This window comes from Pecten maximus, chromosome 9, assembly GCF_902652985.1.
Source record: "Pecten maximus chromosome 9, xPecMax1.1, whole genome shotgun sequence".
In the NCBI taxonomy this organism is placed as follows: domain Eukaryota; kingdom Metazoa; phylum Mollusca; class Bivalvia; order Pectinida; family Pectinidae; genus Pecten; species Pecten maximus.
The window spans coordinates 3,991,051-3,997,520 of NC_047023.1; positions in this window are offsets into that span (position 1 = coordinate 3,991,051).

The following is a 6,470-nucleotide window of genomic DNA, read 5'->3' on the forward strand; positions in this document are numbered from 1 at the left end:
AGTATGAGAACTACAAGGAAACCGTTTAACAATTCACTACTTCGTTGTTTTCATTCGTTGTTATTAGATTTGTATTGAATTAATTTCCAAATCGTTTTACCGACGAAGTTAAAAAATATTGTTATTTCATATTTAATGTTATTATCGAAATATGGCACGGTATGACAAGTTTTGTATAAATAATTGGTAATGTACATTTGTGTTCTGTGAAGGACTCTTTTATAAGTCTATCTTTACAACAGGTTGTATTATTTTGTTAACGGCCTATTAACAACCAGGGTCATTTAAGGACGTGCCAGGTTTTGGAGGCGGAGGAAAGCCGGAGTACCTGGAGAAAAACCACCGGCCTACAGTCAGTACCTGGTAACTGACCCACATGGGATTCGAACTCGCGACCCAGAGGTGGAGGGCTAGTGATAAAGTTTCGGGACACCATTTTAATATATATATATATATATGATTTTATTCATCAATCAGCATAATCACATATTTGCATTATAAATAAACAGGAAAACATGTACATAGTTTACAGACATGAAATATAACGTTTACCTGACACCTTATCCACTCGGCCACCGAGTGTTTAAAACAGAAATATGGATTTCAATTATATTGTTGACGATATGTAATTGGACGGGTATTTGATAATGATTGGCCTTGATATTTTCTTGGATTTGACAGAATTAATCCTATCTGAAGTAAAAGCAACGTTTTAACACGATACACTATCCAAAATATATAAAACTTTTATCTGACCTGTTTGGAATATGGCTGTGAATTATGGACGGGTGTAAGGTGTTAGAACCATTAGATTAATATAGGCCCAACTTGACGCGGCGCGTATCATAACTGGTTTACCTTCATATGCTAGAAGCAATTCTTTACATTTTAATCTGGTTTAGAGTTACATTCGGAACAGACCTAAAAGAAGAAAACTGCAACTACTATACAAGATGAACAAGGATTAAACTCCAGACTTTTACAATTCTACATTGCCTCAGATGGTTTTTCAAAATACCCCTTATATTCTGAGAAATATATATTTTTTATTCCTAACTATAGATCATACCACTAGATCTTCACCTCCATTAGGCATTTTGAAAAAAAATCTATTACTCCAGATTTAAATACATTAATATCTCCTAGTTATTATGTCTTCGGCGATAGGATAAGCTAATGTGCCAAAACTGTTCTCTCAAATGTGGTTTATGTCGAGAAACCTTGTAGGAAATGCAGAATGCACTTTTGGCAAAGGGGCCGCAGTGGCCGAGTGGTTAGGGTGTCCCGACACTTTATTACTAGCCCTCCACCTCTGGGTTGCGAGTTCGAAACCTACGAGGGGCAGTTGCCATGGACTGACCGTATGCCGGTGGTTTTTCTACGGATACTCCGGCTTTCCTCCACCTCCAAAACCTGGCACGTCCTTAATTGACCCTGGCTGTTAATAGGACATTAAACAAAATAAACCAAACAAACTTGTGGTAACCCTTGTGACAATGTCTTCCATTTTCTCTTTGATTGTCCACACTATGATATGTGGAGGCGTTTACTTTTTCCTAGTCTCCAACATTTACAGTTTTTGTAGATGCAGATATCAGCTTAAACTTATTCTCCGTGGAAATGAATATCTGTCCTTTGACACAAACATAATTATGTTCAGAAATGTGCATGTTTTTAAAAACCAGCAATAAATTTGATAATGTGTGAAATTATTTTCTTCGGTACTTCCTTGCTTTTGAATCTACAAAAATATTTGATTAACGAGCTAAACTTTTTTGCCAAATATTGAACCTTGGTATTTTGGATAGGGCTTTGATACAGTTGTTATAACTTGAGCCTTATCCGATTGGCTTTAGTTGATGGCAATAAAGATTTTTTTTTAAATCAAACTAGTCAAGAAATGTTTAACTAGCATTGGCTTCTGGCTTTAACGCCCTTGATATGTTGTATATTAACAATGTGATTCATTGTGTGTTGTATACAATATCCTTAAGAAGACATCAGTGTATGACACCAGAAAAGAATATCCCAGGCGCTCCGGAACAGTAAGCGTTTTCTATGTTACTTGTATAGCCCAGCTGTTTACCCCTTGACGCATGCCCTGAAGGTATGGTGTAAGAATTGTACATGCTGCCCCCATTGCATGATCGTAAAAGACGACTGAATTTGGAGTCTTAACTTTTCTCTTCATGATTTAAATAAATCTCTTCGTGTGGTGGCTCGTTAGGGCCAAATATTCACCCTCGCATTCTCGCTCACTTGACCTTAGGTTGAAAATGCGAGAATGCGAAAACTCGACGGCGAGAATGCGAAAACGCGACGGCGAAGGAGCGAAAACGCGAGAATGCGAAAGAGCGAAAACGAGAGATTAATTTCGCTCCCTCGCCGTCGCGTTTTCGCATTCTCGAGTTTTCTACCTAATGTCGAGAGTGCGAGAATTGATATTTGGCCCTAACGAGCCACCTTACGTTTGGCTTAGGCGTTCACCCCTGTGAGGAAGGCGTCAAGTCCTGTCCCCTGACTGAGACAATGCAGAGCCTATAAAAATGGTTCATTGTAGTTGCTGTCCCTGCTTAGCACTTGCATTTTGGGAGTTAAGCGACTGGCTCGGCCGTTGTCAGTATAATGTGGCCGGGTGGGGTATCCTGCTGGGTGTCTTCGGCATTATGTGCTTCAGTAAGATTGCACTATAAAGTCGGTATCAGTTCCGCGCTATCACAATAAGACAAACACGAAGATACCGCGGCCTCCTGGAACACACACATTCACATGCATCTTGCACACACGGGATGCCGCCCTCAAATGACCATAGCTGTTGATAGGAATTGTGTAAGTTAGGGAAATATATCGGTCTAGCCCTTGAAAGAAGAAAGTCAAATTTGATTTAAGACCAGATGTATTGTTTGTACTCTCACTCTATCTCATATGTGTATATTGGGTTTGGTGTGTGGCTGGGGAGGGGTAGGGGATACATGTGAGATTGTAAGAATGGTGAGTATGGGCATAATCTGATTGAAGTTATGTGTAATTAAGTTTCCATCAAACACACTAATTACATCTAATTTCAAATAGATTGAATGGGCGAGAGGCGTATGGTGAAAGTTGTGTGCCAGGTAGATACTTGTGCTGTTATGTTTGCCTTTGTATATAATGTATCATGTCTTGTGTTATTGTGATAAGTTGTAAAACTTAAGCAAATAAAGAGTCGGAGGACGTTAAACAAGATCAAACCAAACCACTTGACGGCGTGGAATAATTCTTCCTTGTACATGTATATATAATAGTTGCAATATTGTAGAATATTCTATTTTTGACCTGTAAATTTTAATTTACACCAAGGTTGAAAATAAAACACGTTCAAATATCCCGTTTGTATCCCAAATATAATACATTATGCAATCTATTTTAATCAAGTCCCTGCAAGCGATATCCCGACGGCTTGAATTTAAATAATTAATATAAAGAGGTGAAATTGTAAAAATTAATGAATTGTCGATGTGTTTCGGCGTCAGTTTAACCATAATAGATCAACAAGTCAGTATTAAAAACAATTGCCTTTGTTGTTTTACAAAAAGTATATTAAATTATATGTACACCTATATACAAGCTCACTTCAAATATATTTTCATCTATCGGTATGAGGTAATTTGTAAATTACACCGAGCGCTATTCCTATCGTGCTAGTGTGAATTTTAAGCTCAAATACTTCAAATGATTTTAACGGAACCGGGGTTTAGCTATCATTGTCCTCCCGCCCCCACCCCCACCACCACCCCGACCCCCAGTCTTCAGATAAATAAAACAGGGGTGTGTCTCACTGCGAGAGGATCTTACAGAAATCGGCCATCGACACCTGCTTTTCTTACTCAGATACGCCGATAAAGTTTTTAACACATACATACATCATACATTCTACGTTTAGTGATAGCAATAGGATTGTCAACGACGTTGTCACTTTGCCATAAATAGCCTAACCCCATTCTATATAATTCATCTAGTATACTATCAGACCAGTCACTTCCTTTCTCAAGCATTTCTTGTTAACAAACGTTTAAAATACATTTATTTGAATTTCTTGATTTAAGCCAGTTCTTAAAGATCATCAATTTCCTAAAATAATAATCATCGAAAGTCTTCCTGGTCCCTGATATGACATACAATTTGTCGGGCATTTTAAATCCCAGCTAACTTTAAAACCTAAATGTAGTTTATCTATATATTTTATGAAATTCCCACACTTCACTTCCGCAGTTTAAAATACTAGCAACATAAGTATCAAAAACATGTAGCTATTAAACAAGTTTTCCTTACATACATTTGCTAATGCAAAAAAAAAATGATTTTTACCCTGTGCAGAAATCTTATCCTGTGCCTTTCTAAATTTTCTATTAAAATTCAATAAAGTACCCAAGTAATTAAAATCACTCACAGTTTCTAGATCACGGCCATTATAAAACCACACCTCATCATCTCGTAGTTTAACACTGTTTCTGAAAATTATCACTTTTATTTTTATCAGTATTTACAGTTAGGTTGCATTTTTCAGTATACCTAAGAAGTTTATCTAACATTTTTCTGCGAAAAGTACCATATCATCTGCGTATATCAAAAAGAACAGATAGATAGTTTGTAATTCAATAGGTGGACAATCATCGGTTAAAAAACTCATCTCGCAATCATTTACATCCATGGAAAACATTACTGGGACAAAATTTCACCTTGAAATAAACCGTTCTTACAATTGAAAAAATCTGACATTTTTGTTGTTTTGCTTTACACAACATTTAAAATCATTATACAGTGCACGGATCATAGTTAGCATTTTCCCTTTTACTCCCTCTTTGATAAGTTTAAACGTTCGTTCTGCCTATTTACAGAGTCAAATACTTTCCTATAATCAATAAAACAACAGTATAATCTTTTTATTTTTAAATGTTTTGCTTATTAATGACTGCAACACAAATATGGCGTCAACTGTTGACATATGTTTCTTAAACCCAAACTGAGCATCACTTATTTTTTAATATGTACAATCGAAATCAATGAGTCTATTATTTAAAATTGAAGTAAAAAGTGTCCCCATGCAGCTGATTAGAGTAATACCTCGGTAGTTATTAATATGATTCTTGTCTCCCTCTTTAAACAGGGACAATATTACATATTGACATTGAAGTTGGAAAATTAACAGACTTAAAGGGACTATTACCTTAGATTTCAACCTCAGGGATCGAGAATTCGGCCTATTAATTATAAGATATATCCATAATTAAGCGATAAACGCTTCCACACCTTCAACTTTGTTGTTTTTATACATATTTTCGGGGTCGGAACATAGTTTATCTTGAGTGTTTTATATCATTTTCTCACATTGTTTTTTACCCATATAGTCCATTTAAAAACATTATTGTAATTAAACAAGGCAAGATAAACGTACATATTTACCCTTGATAAAATATTAATTAATTCGCAGATCATGACCACATGCTTTAGATGTACTCAATTTATTAATAACTTTAATTATTTCATTTTCCAGTGATATCAACATCTAACATTTGGAATGTAGAAATCGTTATGTTGTTATCATACTGCTTTAGAAAATTCGTTACCATTTAACTCTCTTCATGTTCAGTGGAAGATATACCATGAAAATAATTTAAAAAAATAGCCTGTTCACCCAAATTAGATTTAACATCATTATTTCTGTTCCTGAATTTTCCATAAACATCCTTTGGATTGTGTTTTCTCGTGTAATTCATCATATTTCCTTGCTGTGCTTTATATTCACGTTTCAATCTACATTCCGTTTTTTTTTATTTGCGCTTTCTATATAAGACGATATTACGATTTTTTTCCAGATTTATCTGAAATAGAAATAAACAATATTTGTACTCAGAATGGTTTTTTTTTTTTTTTTTTTTACATGTTTCGTTAAATCTTCCATTTTACCCTTATGGTCAAACCTGAAAGCACATACAGTGGAACTTCGTTAACTCGAACTCGACGGGACCACGAGAAAACTTCGAGTTATCCGAGTGTTCGAATTAAGCGAGTTGTCGTTTTTGGTGCAAAGTTTGGTCAGTATTTGTCAACATTATATAATCATTATAACTCCGCTCTGTCGCTCACCATTTCAGTGTAAAGACTGGTCAATACATGTAAATATATATGTATATACGTGATAGCACTAAATGGCAATAACAATTCGTTCATTTTTTCTGTAAACTTATCAACAAATTGATCAATACCATTTGAACCGTCTTCATTATACGTACATTTGTTTAATATTTCGGTAGCTTACTTTCTAGTACCAGTCAAACTATCCGTATATTCATCATACCATTTTACTTTTAAGACATTTACTAGTATCATCACAACAACTGTCTCTTGTCTGAATATCAGAACAACTTCCAGTGCTAATAAAAAACAATCCTTAAACCTTTAATTTAATATATAGACGTAATATTTAATAT